We start from the raw sequence: 16,489 nt of genomic DNA on the forward strand, positions 1-16,489 counted from the left end.
CTGCTGGACACTGTAGCTAGCCAACCTCTACCTCTGCTCCTTGTCCCACCTCCTTAGTTTCAGGCTCTGGTTCTCTCTCTCTGGGCCAAAGCCTTCTGCTCCTCCTTCAACTTCTCCCTCAGCCCTTTGTGTGCTATAGGAAGGGTCTTCATGTTGTCGACGCAATGCTGGTCCTCGATGACGCAAGACAGGCACACACTGGTTGGGTCGTCCAAGCAGTAGTACTCGAGAATCTTACCGTGGTGGGGGAATTTCGTGGACAACCCAGCTCCCTCAGCCCCCGGTGCTATGGGTTCAGCATGTGTCTGCAGCAGAAATGGGACTGAAAGGTGTGGCTCCAAATGCTGGGCACACATGGACATTTCACATTTGATGCATGTCTTCAGTGCTGGCTTCCTTTCTTCTGTACATAGGTCTCAATCAACGGCCTGGCTCTCCGGTAGCGGCAGAGCCTGGCAGACCTCAGACATGTCTTGTGAGCCCTGGATCAGTTGAAGCTGCCACAGTAAATGGTGGTGGGAATCGGGTGCTTTGCGTTGTCCTTGACCTTCGCATGCTAAAATACCTCTACCCTGGTAGCCCCTATGATGCTTCTAATCTCAACTTTTTACCTGTCAGTCCGTTTGCTTTTGTTCGCTCTGTCTCTGGTCTAATCTACGTTTGAGGCCACCTCGTGTAATATATGCATCAGTCCACCAAAAGTTCCTGGTTGCTAAAATTATAATGGTTCACTTAATTTTAGTTTGTGTAACAAAACATGCTAATCGTTGTACAATCTAAAGCATTGTGAAATATCCTTTCAATAAAATATTGTATTTTCAGCTGTCAGATGTCGCAATACGAAACCGAATGTAAAAAGATTTAAAAAACACAATTTTACAGACATTTTAGAAAAAAGGCACATAGAACAGATCTATCGCTTCTTAGACTTATTTTCAATTAGTATGAGAGATCTATACTTAACATTTCAATGTGAATTTGGTCACATCGCCCAAAAATCTGCCTTGCTATGTACATGACTGGCAATGGGTGTGTTCGAGAAGTTAGGCTAATGCAGTCGGCTACACACAAATACTGATTGAAGTCAACAGGGGAGACGCATCTGCAGCAACCGAAAGTCAGAAACAGTTTGATGCGAGTCAAATACAGATTTTTTCCATATCCAATTTGAATCTGTTATTTTTCCTGGAGTCTGATCAGCCAATAAGAATATATGAAATGGGATATTTCAAGCCACATTTCAAACCACCTACAAAGCCACCTCCAACTTTGTTTTAGAGAATTTCGCAGTATGCCCAACCGGCCTCACAACCGCAGACCACGAATAACCACGCCAGCCCAGAACCTCCACATCCGGCTTCTTCACCCATGGAATCGTCTGAGACCAGCCACCCGGAGAGCTGATGAAACTGAGGAGTATTTCTGTCTGTAATAAAGCTCTTTTGTGGGGAAAAACTGGGGTGGGCCAATACCCTCCCAGGCCAATACCCTCCCAGGCCAATACCCTCCCAGGCCCACCCACTTGAAAATGGGCCCGCGGCCGAAGAACAAGACCATGGCCCAGCTGGAGCTCCTGAGACACTTCTTCTTGACCTGCCAGTGGCCCACCAATAGGGACTGCATGAGACACCCGTTTCCACCTCAGGCAGGACATGGAGCATTGGATGAGTGGGGAGGAGGGCCTGAAAGTCCTGGCACAGATCAGGGAGAAGCAGAGGCTCCGGGAGAGGGACCAGTTGATGACTGGAGACAGATCCATCAGAGTCCACCATGCTGATGTTGTGTTCCGTGACTCGTGGTGCTGATGGGGTGGCTGGTATGGAGGAGGGAGCAGAGGGGTGGAAACTTGTGAATGTCGTGAGGCAGAAGTGACCCCTGGGGCTGACTTGGGGTACATCTCAAAAGTGTAAAGATCTTTCCTCTCCTTGTTTTGTTCTCTCCTTTGCGAGCACTGATCTGGCATGACCTAACAGGTGAAAAGACATGTTGAAACTTGAAAGCCTATCTTAACCTTTTATCTGTTTGCGGTGATGATGGAAATAGAAGCCTTGAGTATTGAGACACTCCCCTGCTATAATGTTACTGGAAATGTCTGGAGGGTGCTACAGGTCAAGCTGATCCCGAATTAAAACCATCAATTTGTATTATTTTAGATAGATTCAACAGATCAAAATATTCATTATAATGAGCAATATTGAAGATTTTTATGTTAAAATATTTCTGGTTATTTAAATTAATCCTTTTCAAACTCACCCTTAATAATTATATATTGCCTTTAATGATTTGCCACTAGTACCCCTGTCAATCAAATGACACACTGTGGGAGAATGTCAGTTGCAGTCCTTGGTTCCTCCAGTCCGCTCTACTTCTCAAAACCAATTGTATGAAAAGGTCAGAGGGGCAGGAAACTGTTGGTGGAATACAGAATGTGTTCAAAGTATGTTCTTAAAATAGGCAAAAGAGGTGAGGGAGACAGGACAGCTTTGAGTGTTACCTTGACTTCACACTTTTCTCAATATTTTATGTAGTCAGAGACTATATAAAATGTCCATGCAATCAGCATTTCACATTAGTGTACTTGACTGTGTAAGGGAACATTTTATGGTCAGAAGAGATAGCCTTGAATTGTACATTATGACTGTCCTCTCACTCTATCTTGGTTCGTGCAGATGACTATGACCACCTCCTCAGACCAAATGCCCAGAATATGTTCTGGAAGTTAAGATAGGAGACATGTTCAGTTTCTTAGGAAACTGAGCCTGCGCAATAACAGCCAGTCACCTGCAGGAACCAACCCTATGAACCATGCCTACGTAGCTTTTTTTGTGTAGCAGAAAATAAGAGAACTGAAGGGACCACCCTGGAGGAACTTGTGGCAGACTTGTAGTTTGTATGTGTTTGTTGTAACTTCTCCAGTTAACTGATAAAAAAAAGAGTGATTCATTTCATATTGACTTCAGGTGTCCCTGGTGTTGAATTTCCAACACAACTGTGTATTCAATTACTTTGCGAGAATGTTGTTTCGGTCTATGCATTATTCTGTACTTGTAACTGACTAGTTTTCCATATGGCGGTATATTTACTTTACTTCACTGTGTTTTGGAAGATAATTCCATTTTATATCTATCTGGTTTTAGCCAAACGTGTTATGCAGGTTTTATGGCACTTTTCTTCAGTCTTCTCACTTCTGACCAATAAAGAGCATTCCATATGATTTGTGCTTTAGAGTTCATTGTTTATTTTTCATAATTTTAACATTAAATCTCAACATGAAAATTAAAGATCCACCCATTTATACAAAATACAGTACAGATATTAATTGTACTGTTTGTTAAAATGTCAAACTGTTAAGAAATTCAGGATGTAATTAGACCTGTTTGACCTGTTAATTACCCAGTTGAAAATATCTGAACAGAAACATCAGCATCAACATTAAATCAACTGACTATTTACATGATTTATTGTACAATAATATATCAACCGTACTCTGTTGTGTACTATCTCATGTCATTTCATAATTGACAATGTATAAAAATGTTGTAAGCTATAAGAAAATAATTTACAGAAGAATTACAGACTCCTTAATGAATTAATTAATTTGAACTAATTAAGCATTTGTTTTAGTTTGGTGTTTTGGCTAGTAATCTTGTTCTTATGTTCTACTGTCTTTCAATTCTTTATTATGTATTTTTTTAATGTCTTTCTGTTTACACACCTGTCTGTAATCTGAGCCCCTCACTGGAAAAAAACAACAAAAAGTTTCCCACAATTATTTTTTAACACTAGCCAGGATCCAAACTTCTACATGGAGCCCCAAAGAGTTCTACCTGCAACCAAAACTGGTTCTTCAAAGGTTCTTCAGACAAAGAACCTTTTTAAGGTTTTGAATATCAACTTTTTTTCTAAGAGTGTAGACATTACACCAGTTCACAGAACACCCCCATATACGGCGTACCGATAACCTTCCCACATGTGCACATGGGACCCTGTTGAGACACATGCAGGTGGTAGAAAGACTGCCGCTGCTGAATCTTGGGATGTTCGTGGACCACTCCACATGGGCACCCCCACTGCTGCTCTGGCTGAATGTTCGCTCCATAGAGACCGTACCCTCCAAAGTCATTTAACTGACTGAAACCTCCAAGGAATTGGGCACTAGATTGTCTGGCTTTGGCTGGGCTACTTCCTGTTCCCAGGCTGACGAAGGGAGTTAGGTCACCCTGATGATGCTCGATCTCCATTCTGTGCAGTTCCGTCCTCTGGTGATATCTGCCCCTGCTGTAGAAGGACAGGGATGGTGGGTTGGAGGTTTTGTCCCAGAACACTTCTAATTCTATGGGACGGGGTATTGTTTCAGGTTGAGCTGCAGTTTTCCCAGGAAGATAGAGTAACTGAGACTTTAAGTCTGCCTGTGAACTCAGTTGGCCCTTCTGCCAGCGCAGAGCAAACACGTTGGCATTCCCAGAAGAAGAAATGTTGACACATAAGCCAATGGTCCAATCACAGTCCTCAGATAGTTTGACCACCCACCTAGGATTGGCATCAGAGCCGCTATCCTGGCACAGAAGAGTATGGGTGGTGAGTTTGGCAAGCGGGGTGTAGAACACTTTCCTGTGGTCCTGGGAAAGAGACATTCCCCTTCCCAAGCTCTTGGGGTCAAAGGTCATTGTGGTGGAACCCTGTGCTTTCTGGTGGTTCTCGGGGTCGACCAGAGCCAGCAGAGAACTCCAAAGCTGTGTCATCTGCTCCACGAGCTTTCCTCCACTCTGCTGTAGCTCCTGGACCAGCCTGTCCTGGTTGGCCCCAGGCTCCAGCCCCTTCCTCAGATCCACAGCACGGGCATTCTCCACAGCCTGGTGCACCCCTGCATAACCCTGGAGGAAGCGGAAGGAGTCCCCATCAGACAGGGCAGCCTGCATGGTCTTCTTGGAGGTATTTATGGACACTATGCGAGCTGAGACGGAGGTCTTGACGCTGGTTAGGGCGCTGTCGCACAGGACGGACACTCCCTCGATGAGCCGGACACTGGAGCTAGACAACCTCTCCCTCTGCTCCTTATCCCACCTCTCTAGATCCTGAATCTGTCTCTCTCTCTGGGCCAACTTCTTCTGCTCTTCCTTCAGCTTCTCTCCCAGCTCTTTGTGTGCCTTAGGCAGGGTTTTCATGTTGTGGACACGGTGCTGGTCCTCGATGGCGCAGGACATGCACACACTGGTTAGGTCGTCCAAGCAGTAGTACTCAAGAATCTTACCATGTTGGGGGCATTTGGTGGCTGCCCCAACTCCCCCAGCCCCCGGTGCTATGGGTTCAGTCAGGGTATGTGTCTGCAGCAGCAATGGCACTGTCAGGTGTGGTTCCAAGTGCTGGGCACACATGGACATCTCACATTTGATGCAAGTCTTCAATGCTGGCTTTTTTTCATCCACACACATGTCACAAACAACAGCCTGGATCTCCGGCAGAACCTGGTACACCTCAATCATTTTCACTTCTGGGATCCCTGGTGCAGTTGAAGCTATCTCAACGAATGGTGGTGGGAATCGGGTCTTTCGAATGTTAAAAATACCTCTTAGTAACCTCTCTCAATCTTACAGAGCGTTTTAAGCGTTTTACTTGTCGGTCTGTTTGCTTTTGCTTGCTTTCTGTCTCTGATATGTTCTGCGTTTGAGGCCACTCCTAGATTCATCTCATGCAATATTGCTGCATTCACAACCAGGTGGGAAGGTGGTAATTACCAATTGTGAAGTCGTAAATACGAGTTGGGTACAGAAATGTAATCACTCAAATTCATAGACAGGGCTATGGATGGCCATCAATTGACATATTACAGTTTAAATCATGTTTTGAGGCTATACAGGGTCTGTTTATAATTATTCGATCTATTTACAAACATTGGAATAAAAAAGCTTATTTTGGGTTCTGATTTGGGTTCTGATATTTTGCATTCTAATGAGGTTGGTCAGTTGAATTAAGCTCATGAGGCATTTATAAGTTATATTCTTCAATAATAAATGGTACATACATAGCATTAATTTATGTCCAAAAATTAATGTAGCAACTGCTGATTCCCCTTTAATGGTGACATTTCTCCACCATTTCCTGGTTGATAATATTCTAATTTCAGTTTAAGTGACAACAAACAATGAATAGTGTAGATAAGCATTGTACAATCTTTTTTTTTTTTTTACATAAATAAAAAAAATGTATAAGCAAAAATATCGTATTTTCTAATGTTTGAAGCTCGTGTACAAAAACGAAAGTAAAAATACGAGAACGGGAAGAAGCATAGTTATTGCGCACATAGATCGGTCTTCCACTTCTCTGGCTTCTTTTGAACGAGAATGACAGATCTATAATTCACTATTCATTTAGGAATTTGGTCGGGCAGCCCAAATTGCCAGAGAGGAAGAGAGAGGCCCAACTCAACGGAAAATCTTTCTCCCTCCAGCAGTTGGGGTCTTTTTGTTGTTTCGCCTACCAAGAAATTTGTTTTTAAAGTAAATATTTATATGGAGGTAAATGAGAGTTTCGAATTTGATCAACTAAAAAATGTATGGCTTATTTGCTACGTGAGGTTAATTTGATCGAATACACGTTTCGTAATTATAAAGTTGTTACGAGTGTACTGAAATAAGTAGGACACGTGGCATCCCGTCAACTTTGAGAGAAAAAAAAAGACAAATAACAAATAAATCAATCAACAACAAATAAATAAATCAAAAATCATCCCACTCCTTCAGTCACAGTTCAAATCACATCCCGACACAGGCTCAGGGGCCAAAGAGGACGGGGCACCCACTGACAGGCGACAGGACTCCCTGCAATAACCCCGCCGCAAAAATCCTGGGTCCCTAAACACATTCAGCCGCGATCACAACGATGCCTGCCCATCCTCTACAACTTTCTCGCTTGAGCTGCGCAGCAGACAACCAACGCAACAAACGCTACGAAGTCCACCTTCCTAACTTGCAACATGTCAGTATCCCTCTGTATAGAGTTACCTTGCGAGAATGTTGTCTCTGCATTATTATGTTAAGGTGTGTAACTGACTAGTTTTCACTAGGGTGGAATATTTACTTTACTTCATAGTGTTTTGGAGGATAATTCCATTTTATATATTTTGCTTTTAGTAAAACGTGTTATGCATTTTGTAACGGTTCTGTTTTGTTGTTACAGTCTTGTCAGTTCTAACCAATAAAGAGAAATCTGTATGATTTGTATTCTAGAGTTCATTGTTTATTTTTCCTTTTAGCATTAAATCTAAACATGCCCATTAAAGACCCACCCATATATACAACATACAGCACAGATATTAATTTTACAGTTTGTTAAAATGTCAAACTGTTAAGAAAATCAGAATGTACTTCTCAGACATGTTTGTAAATGACCCAGTTGAAAATATCTGAACAGAAACATCAGCATTTACATTATTTATTGTACAATAATGAGGTCAGAAAAATGTGATTAAGGGACATGAAAAAGTGAAAGTTCTTGGAACATTGGGACAACGTTGTGATAGGTGGCTGACTTGAGTTACAGGGGGAGACAAAGTCCTGCCTTGCATGTAAACTCAAATCCAACCAGTGAGTCCAACACACATAAGAATCCTACTGTACCAACAACAACAACACACTAGTGGAGATCCAAACTGAACTCAATACACTTAAGACATAGCCTACATTACACAAGCTGACAAAACACCTCTATATTCGGCATACCGATAACCCTCTCACACTTGCACTCAGAAGCCTGGTAAGACCCATGCTGGTGGTAGGAAGACTGCTGCTGAATCTGATGGACCTCTCCACATGGGCACCTCCACTGCTGCTCTGGTTGACTGTACTCTCTATACTGTCTGGCACTGACTGGGCTACTTCCTGTTCCCAGGGTGACAAAGGGAGTTAGGTCACCCTGATGATGCTCCATCTCCATTCTGTGCAGTTCCGTCCTCTAATGATATCTGCCCCTGCTGTAGAAGGACAGAGATGGTGGGGAGGTTTTGTCCCAGAACACTTCTAATTCTATGGGATGGGATATTGTTTCAGGTAGAGCTTCATTTTGACCAGGAAGATAGATAAACTGAGAATCGACGTGTGTCTGTGGAGGTTTATCTGTATAGGTCATCCCGTCACTACGCCTAATACTGTCATAGTACTGAGTGCAAACAGAGCTCAGTTGGTCCTTCTGCCAGCGCAGAGCATAGACATGGCCATTATTGAAATTCCCAGCAGCCTCCTTGTCACATACGCCAACGGTCCAATCACAGTCCTCAGAGAATTTGACCACCCACCTAGGGTTTGCATCAGAGCAGCTATCCTGGCACAGAAGAGTATGGGTGGTGAGTTTGGCAAGGGGGGTGTAGAACACTTTCCTGTGGTCCTGGGACAGAGACATGCCCCTTCCCAAGCTCTTGGGGTCAAAGGTCAATGTGGTGGTGGGAGGGCACCCTGGGGAACCCTGTTTCTCCTGGTGGTTCTCGGGGTCGACCAGAGCCAGCAGAGAACTCCACAGCTGTGTCGTCTGCTCCAGGAGGTTTCCTCCGCTCTGCTGTAGCTCCTGGACCAGCTTGTCCCGGTCGGCCCCGGGCTCCAGTCCCTTCCTCAGACCCACGGCACGGGCCTTCTCCACAGCCTGGTGCACCCCTGCATAACCCTGGAGGAAGCGGAAGGAGTCCCCCTCGGACAGGGCAGCCTGCATGGTCCTCTTAGAGGTCGTGATGGATTTTACACGAGCTGAGACGGAACTCTGGACACTCTTCCTCTTCAGGGTGATGTCGCGCAGGGCGGATACTCCCTCAATGAGCCGGATACTGGAGCTAGCCAACCTCTCCCTCTGCTCCTTGTCCCACCTCCTTAGTTTCAGGCTTTGGTTCTCTCTCTTGGCCAAAGCCTTTTTGCTTCTCCTTCAACTTTTCTCTCAGCTCTTTGTGTGCCTTAGGCAGGGTCTTCATGTTGTGGATGCGATGCTGGTCCTCGATGGCGCAGGACATGCACACACTGGTTAGGTCGTCCAAGCAGTAGTACTCGAGAATCTTACCGTGGTGGGGGCATTTGGTGGCCAACCCAACTCCGCCAGCCCCCGGTGCTATGGGTTCAGTCAGGGTATGTGTCTGCAGCAGAAATGGGACTGAAAGGTGTGGCTCCAAGTGCTGGACACACATGGACATTTCACATTTGATGCAAGTCTTCCGTGCTGGCTTCCTGTCTTCTGTACATAAGTCACAAACAATGGCCTGGCTGTCCGGCAGCGGCAGAGCCTGGCACCCCTCAGACATGTCTTCTGTGAGCCCTGGATCAGTTGAAGCTGCCACAGCAAATGGTGGTGGGAATCGGGTGCTTTGCGTTGTCCTTGACCTTCGCATGCTAAAATACCTCTAGCCTCGTAGCCCCTATAATGCTTCTAATCTCAACTTTTTACCTGTTGATTCGTTTGCTTTGGTCTGATCTACGTTTGAGGCCACCTCGTGCAAGATATGCGTCAGTCCACCAAAAGTTCCTGGTTGCTAAAATTATAATGATTCTCCTGATTTCAGTTCATGTAACAAAACAAGCTAATCATTGTACGATATAAAGCATTGTGAAATATCCTTTCAATAAAGTATTGTATTTTCAGCTGTCAGATGCCGTTGTACAAAACCGAAAGTAACAAGATGAAAAAAAACACAATTTAAGGGAAAATTTAGATATAGGGTACATAGAACGGATCTATCGCTTCTTAGACTTACTGTCAATGAGTATGGGAGGTCTATACTTAACATTTCTATGTACATTTGGTCGTGTCGCTCAAAAATCTGCCTTGCTATGTACATTTGGTCATGACTGGTGACTGGGAATGGGTGTGTTCGAGTAGTTAGGCTAATGCAGTCGGCTTGTGCGCAACTACTGATTGAAATCAACAGGGGAGTCAGACACAGTTTGAAGCGACTCAAATACAGACCTTTTGCATATCCAATTAGAATCTGTTCTTTTCCCTTCAGTCTGAACAGCCAAAAAGCACATGGAATGGGATATTTCAAGCCACATTTCAAACCACCTACAGTGGCAAGAAAAAGTATGTGAACTCTTTGGAATTTCCTGTATTTCTGCATAAATTGTTCATATAACTTGATCTGATCTTCATCTAAATCACAACAACAGACAAACACGGTGTGCTTAAACTAATAACACACAAATTATTGCATTTTTCTTGTCTAAATTGAACACATAATTTAATCATTCACGATGTAGGTTGGAAAAATTATGTGAACTCCAAGACTTCTCCAAAAGCTAATTGGAGTCAGGGGTCAGCTAACCTGGAGTCCAATCAATGAGACGAGATTAGAGATGTCAGTTAGAACTGGCCTGATCTATAAAAAACACTCACAAAAATTGAGTTTGCTATTCACAAGAAGTCTTTCCTGATGGGAACCATGTCTCAAACAAAATAGATCTCAAAAGACCTAGGATTACCAATTGTTGACTTGCATAAAGCTGGAAAGGGTTACAAAAGTATCTCTAACAGTCTTGATGTACATCAGTCCATGGTAAGACAAATGGTCTATAAATGGAGAAAGTTCAGCACTGTTGCTACTCTCCCTAGGAGTGGCCGTCCTGCAAAGATGACTGCAAGAGCACAGCGCAGAATGCTCAATGAGGTTAAGAAGAATCCTAGAGTGTCAGCTAAAGACTTACGGAATTCTCTGGAACATGCTAACATCTCTGTTGACGGGTTTACGATACGTAAAACACTAAACAAAATGGTGTTCGTGGGAGGACACCACGGAAGAAGCCACTGCTGTCCAAAAAAAAACATTGCTGCACGTCTGAAGTTCGCAAAAGAGCACCTGGATGTTTCACAGCGCTACTGGCAAAATATTCTGTGGACAGATGAAACTACAGTTGAGTTGTTTGGAAGGAACACACAACACTATGTGTGAAGATAAAAAAAGGCACAGCACATCAACATCAAAACCTCTTCCCAACTATAAAGTATGGTGGAGGGAGCATCATGGTTTGGGGCTGATTTGCTGCCTCAGGGCCTGGACAGCTTGCTATCATCAATGAAATATGAATTCCCACATTTATCAAGACATTTTTCAGGAGAATGTAAGGCTATCTTTCTGCCAATTGAAGCTCAACAGAAGTTGTGTGATGCAAAAGGACAAGGACCCAAAACACAGAAGTAAATCAACAACAGAACGGCCTCACTAAAATAGAGTCCTCACTATAATAGAGTCCTCACCTCAACCCGATTGAGATGCTGTGGCATGACCTCAAGAGTGCGGTTCACACCAGACATCCCAAGAATATTGCTGAACTGAAAAAGTTTTGTAAAGATGAATTGTCCAAAATTCCTCCTGACCGTTGTGCAGGTCTGATCCGCAACTACAGAAAATGTTTGGTTGAGGTTATTGCTGCCAAAGGAGGGTACACCAGTTAATAATTCCAAGGGTTCACATACCTTTTCTTGCCACTGTACGAAGCAGCCTCCAACATCGTTTTAGGGAATTTAGAAGTATGTCCAACTAGCCTCACAACCGCAGACCACGTGTAACCACGCCAGCCCAGGACCTCCACATCCGACATCTTTACCCATGGGATCTTCTGAGACCAGCCACCCGGAGAGCTGATGAAACATAAGTATTTCTGTCTGTAATAAAGCTGTTTTGTGGGGGAAAATGCATTCTGATCGCCTGGGCCTGGCTCCCAAGTGGGTGGGCCTATACCCTCCCAATGCACTTTTGCAACAGTGCCTGACTTGGGCAGGAGCTCACTGATACTCTGTACCATCAACTCTTATTTTCTACTGCATAAGATCCTGCACGTCTTATAAAATATTGGCTAAAAGTATTGTGGAGTTCTTGCACCTAAATATAAACAGTACAGGCACCCAAAATGAGTACCAGCACCTATTTCCTTCCCAGTCAAGCACTGGAAACAAACATGGAAATATAGCTGCAAACAGCAATGCTGGGGTTCAGCTAAGGGGCCACTGTGCCACCACCAGGAAAAATTTGACACATTGACCTAGGACTAATTACTTCTGTACTGTTTACCACACTTGGCAAATATCAGATCTTAAAATAAAATGGATCATGCAATATGCAGTTAAACATGCATGCCAGCTGTTCTGGAAGACGGTGTGATCACGCTCTCTGTAGCCGATGTGAATAAGACCTTTAAACAGGTCAACATTCACAAGGCCGCAGGGCCAGACGGATTACCAGCAAGTTTCTTCACTGACATTTTCAATCTCTCCCTGTCCGAGTCTGTAATACCAACATGTTATAAGCAGACCACCATAGTCCATGTACCCAAGAACACGAAGGTAACCTGCCTAAATGACTACCGACCCATAGCACTCACGTCTGAAGCCATGAAGTGCTTTGAAAGGCTGGTCATGGCTCACATCAACACCATTATCCAAGAAATCCTAGACCCACTCCAATTTGCATACCGCCCTAACAGATCCACAGATGACGTGTGGAGCGCAATCTCCAGTGTGGAGCGCAATCTCTATTGTGCTCCACACTGCCCTTTCACACCTGGACAAAAGGAACACCCATGTGAAAATGCTATTCATTGACTACAGCTCAGCGTTCAACACCATAGTGACCTCAAAGCTCATCAATAAGCTAAGAACCCTGGGACTAAACACCTCCCTCTGAAACTGGGTCCTGGACTTCCTGACTGGCCGCCCCCAGGTGGTAAGGGTAGGTAACAACACATCCGCAATGCTGATCCTCAACACAGGGGCCCCTCAGGGGTGTGTGCTCAGTCCCTTCCTGTGCTCCCTGTTCACTCATGACTGCACGGCCAGGCACAACTCCTACACAACTCCTACACCATCATTAAGTTTGCAGATGACATAACAGTGGTAGGCCTGATCACAGACAGCCTATAGGGAGGAGGTCAGAGACTTGGCCATGTGGTGCCAGGACAACAGCCTCTCCCTCAACGTGATCAAGACAAATAAGATGACTGTGGACTACAGGAAAAGGAGGACCGAGCTCACCCACATTCTCATCGATGGGGCTATAGTGGAGCAGGTTGAGAGCTTCAAGTTCCTTGGTGTCCACATCACCAACAATATAACATGTTCCAAGCACACCGAGACAGTCGTGAAGGGGGCACGACAAAACCCATATCCCCTTAGGAGACTGAAAAGATTTAGCATGGGTCTTCAGATCCTCAAAAGGTTCTACAGCTACACCAGTACATCACTGGGGACAAGCTTCCTGCCATCCAGGACCTCTATACCAAGCGGTATCAGAGGAAGGCCCTAAAAATGGTCAACGACTCCAGCCACCCTAGTCATAGACTGTTCTCTCTGCTACCACACAGAAAGTTGTACTGGAGCGTCAAGTCGAGCTCCAAGAGGCTTCTGAACAGCTTTTACTCCCAAGCCATAAGACTAATGAACATCTAATCAAATGGCTACCCAGAGTATTTGCATTGCCGCTACCCCCCCCCCCCCTTTTTATACCGCTGCTACTCTCTGTTATTATCTGTGCATAGTCACTTTAATAACACTAGCTACATGTACATATTACTTCAATTACCTTGATTAACTGGTGCCCCCGCACATTGACTCTGTGCCGGTACCCCTTGCATATACAGTGCCTTGCGAAAGTAGTCGGCCCCCTTGAACTTTGCGACCTTTTGCCACATTTCAGGCTTCAAACATAAAGATATAAAACTGTATTTTTTTGTGAAGAATCAACAACAAGTGGGACACAATCATGAAGTGGAACGACATTTATTGGATATTTCAAACTTTTTTAACAAATCAAAAACTGAAAGATTGGGCGTGCAAAATTATTCAGCCCCCTTAAGTTAATACTTTGTAGCGCCACCTTTTGCTGCGATTACAGCTGTAAGTCGCTTGGGGTATGTCTCTATCAGTTTTGCACATCGAGAGACTGACATTTTTTCCCATTCCTCCTTGCAAAACAGCTCGAGCTCAGTGAGGTTGGATGGATGGAGAGCATTTGTGAACAGCAGTTTTCAGTTCTTTCCACAGATTCTCGATTGGATTCAGGTCTGGACTTTGACTTGGCCATTCTAACACCTGGATATGTTTATTTTTGAACCATTCCATTGTAGATTTTGCTTTATGTTTTGGATCATTGTCTTGTTGGAAGACAAATCTCCATCCCAGTGTCAGGTCATTTGCAGACTCCATCAGGTTCTTCCAGAATGGTCCTGTATTTGGCTCCATCCATCTTCCCATCCATTTTAACCATCTTCCCTGTCTCTGCTGAAGAAAAGCAGGCCCAAACCATGATGCTGCCACCACCATGTTTGACAGTGGGGATGGTGTGTTCAGCTGTGTTGCTTTTACGCCAAACATAACGTTTTGCATTGTTGCCAAAAAGTTCAATTTTGGTTTCATCTGACCAGAGCACCTTCTTCCACATGTTTGGTGTGTCTCCCAGGTGGCTTGTGGCAAACTTTAAACAACACTTTTTATGGATATCTTTAAGAAATGGCTTTCTTCTTGCCACTCTTCCATAAAGGCCAGATTTGTGCAATATACGACTGATTGTTGTCCTATGGACAGAGTCTCCCACCTCAGCTGTAGATCTCTGCAGTTCATCCAGAGTGATCATGGGCCTCTTGGCTGCATCTCTGATCAGTCTTCTCCTTGTATGAGCTGAAAGTTTAGAGGGACGGCCAGGTCTTGGTAGATTTGCAGTGGTCTGATACTCCTTCCATTTCAATATTATTGCTTGCACAGTGCTCCTTGGGATGTTTAAAGCTTGGGAAATCTTTTTGTATCCAAATCCGGCTTTAAACTTCTTCACAACAGTATCTCGGACCTGCCTGGTGTGTTCCTTGTTCTTCATGATGCTCTCTGCGCTGTTAACGGACCTCTGAGACTATCACAGTGCAGGTGCATTTATACGGAGACTTGATTACACACAGGTGGATTGTAATTATCATCATTAGTCATTTAGGTCAACATTGGATCATTCAGAGATCCTCACTGAACTTCTGGAGAGAGTTTGCTGCACTGAAAGTAAAGGGGCTGAATAATTTTGCACGCCCAATTTTTCAGTTTTTGATTTGTTAAAAAAGTTTGAAATATCCAATAAATGTCGTTCCACTTCATGATTGTGTCCCACTTGTTGTTGATTCTTCACAAACAAATACAGTTTTATATCTTTATGTTTGAAGCCTGAAATGTGGCAAAAGGTCGCAAAGTTCAAGGGGGGCGAATACTTTCGCAAGGCACTGTAGTCTCTCTATTGTTATTTACTGCTGCTCTTTAATTACTTGTTACTTTTATTTCTTATTCTTATTCATCTTTTTTTAAACTGCATTGATGGTTAGGGGCTTGTAAGTGAGCATTTCACTGTAAGGTTGTATTCGGCTCATGTGACAAATACAATTTGATTTGATTTTAACTGATTTATAGGGATTTGTGTGCGAGACCACGTGAATGTTTTAGGTCAATGTTGTTTTTGGTACAAGCCTGGAAAAGATAGCGCTGAGAGACCTTGGTCTGTAGATGCCACTTGTTAAGTTTGGTCATTGGGTTCCAGAGGAGTAGTGTTTTAAGTGACTTGCCTAGTTAAATAAAGGTTACATTTACCATCATGCACATTTGGGTCCCTCCAGGCCTTATTATCTCACAGGAATTTGAATGATTTCAATAAATTGGCGGAACCGGTATAATAATAATAATGAACCAGAACAAATACAACAGGTTTTCACCAGCTTCACTCCTGAACCCCTAATGACACCTTCATTGTTTATTGTACATCCGACAGTAGCCTATATTACATTTTATATTCATCATAGTAGGAGATCGGTGATGACCAAGAGAAGACTGAGTTAGCTCTCCTAACATACAGATCAGCCAACCTAATTGATTTATAATTTAACTTGGCAAGTCAGTTAAGAACAAGTTCTTCTTTTCAAGGACAGCCTAGGAACAGTTCTGCCCCTGCCTTGTTCAGGGGTAGAACGACAGATTTTTACCTTGACAGCTCAGGGATTTGACCTTGCAACCTTTTGGTTACTAGTCCAACGCTCTAACCACTAGGCTACCTGCCACCCCAATGCCAACACCACCATGCACTGCCTCCCTCCCTGGCCCAGATCCCTTCCCTCCCTCAGGGCCTGCTGTGGGAAGCGAGTAGGGCATTCACTCCGAGTTGACTTCGAGATAGCGTGGGAAAACTACCAATGCGTTGTCCTTGCTCAGCATCTTTCCATTAGCAGCTTTTTACAGCAGCCATTAGGGGTCAGCAGCCATGTATCAGGGCAACCACTCCTCTATATATTCTGTGTGTTTTTGTATGTGCTGTCCTGTAATTAGTTTCATTGACAAGTTTTAATAACACAATGCACATTTTGGTGAAAACAACCAATAGAATATTTTCTTGTCTATATCTGAGGTCAGGGTGTGGTTCATGGTTCAGCGGCTGTGCTACGGGATCAGCTGGGATACAGAGGAGATCTGCGAGGCACGCAGAAAGATTTGCAGACCAAACCAGACGCAG

This window comes from Oncorhynchus mykiss, chromosome 9 (assembly GCF_013265735.2).
Source record: "Oncorhynchus mykiss isolate Arlee chromosome 9, USDA_OmykA_1.1, whole genome shotgun sequence".
Taxonomy (NCBI): domain Eukaryota; kingdom Metazoa; phylum Chordata; class Actinopteri; order Salmoniformes; family Salmonidae; genus Oncorhynchus; species Oncorhynchus mykiss.